At 44.0% G+C, this 1,109-nt stretch overlaps 1 non-coding gene across 1 annotated transcript; it reads left to right on the top strand.

The window, feature by feature from the left end:
- Positions 1 to 698: 698 nt before the first annotated feature.
- Positions 699 to 805, top strand: LOC120268497. Its single transcript, XR_005538954.1, has one exon. It is a non-coding gene; the product is annotated as a small nucleolar RNA R71 (small nucleolar RNA).
- The last annotated feature ends 304 nt before the right edge of the window (positions 806 to 1,109 follow it).

Below are 1,109 nucleotides of genomic sequence, written 5' to 3'. Positions count from 1 at the left end.
GTTCTCTCCGATAGAGGCTTCATAATTTACCCCACTTGATTTTCTAGATTGTGCAATGACGCGGTGTAGTTTTGAAGTGTAGCCTTGACCGATTGGAACCGTGTATCTGATAATTGCACAAATCGAGTCAAGGCCTTCTTTAGATCGGTCATCCGGGTCTCCAAACCTGAAACTCGATTCTCCACGTTTGGGTTTATTGTTGTTGAAAACCTAGTGGTGCGGTGGCTTTTTGTTGCCCTTGATTGTTCCATGAGAAATTAGCGTGTTCCTCCAACCTGAATTGTAGTATTACAATAAGGATTGCCTTGGTTTCTCATTGCATTACCCACATAATCAACTTGCTCAGCGGAGGATGTACCACCCTAGCGGCTATCGAGGGCAATCGGAGGGCCATGTCGTCCACCGCATCCGGTATAAGTAGTCACGGCCGCAACTCTATTAGAAGTTAGAAGGTCTAACTTCTTACTCAATGATTCAACTGGGCGCCAAAGAAGTGACTGCATCTATTTCATGGAGTCCGGCTACTTTCTTCCTTTCCCGCGCATTCCACTAATAACTATTCATGGCCATGTCTTCCACTAATTGTCTGGCTTCTTTCGGGGTTTTACTCCCTATTGTACCTCATGCGGCTGCATCTAGCAATTGCCTTATACTCTGATTCAACCCATTATAGAAAGTGTGAATAATTATCCATTCGAAATCCGTGTAGTGGGCACCTCCATAAAGATCCTTGAAAGCGCTCCCATGTCTCAAACAATGATTCCAATTCTATCTGCACAAATGACGATATCTCATTACGAAGCTTGGACGACTTTCCCGAAGGAAAGTATCTTGCAATTAAAAGCTTGACCATCTCATTCCAAGTCGTGATGGATGCTTTTAGCGAGGAATGAAGCCACTGCTTGGCTCTTCCTTTGAGAGAAAATGGAAAGCCCCTCAACTCGATAGCATCATCCGATACCTTTGTTAATCTTCAGAGATATCACAAACTTCTAAGAAGTTCTCTATATGGTTGTTTGGATCCTCATCGACCAAACCATTGAGCTATGCACTGCTCGAATCATCCGGATGAATGACGGGCTTTCGACTCAAAGTTCGTAGTGCGAATT

This window comes from Dioscorea cayenensis, chromosome 1 (assembly GCF_009730915.1).
Source record: "Dioscorea cayenensis subsp. rotundata cultivar TDr96_F1 chromosome 1, TDr96_F1_v2_PseudoChromosome.rev07_lg8_w22 25.fasta, whole genome shotgun sequence".
Lineage (NCBI taxonomy): Eukaryota > Viridiplantae > Streptophyta > Magnoliopsida > Dioscoreales > Dioscoreaceae > Dioscorea > Dioscorea cayenensis.
This window is presented reverse-complemented; position numbering and strand designations above follow the sequence as displayed.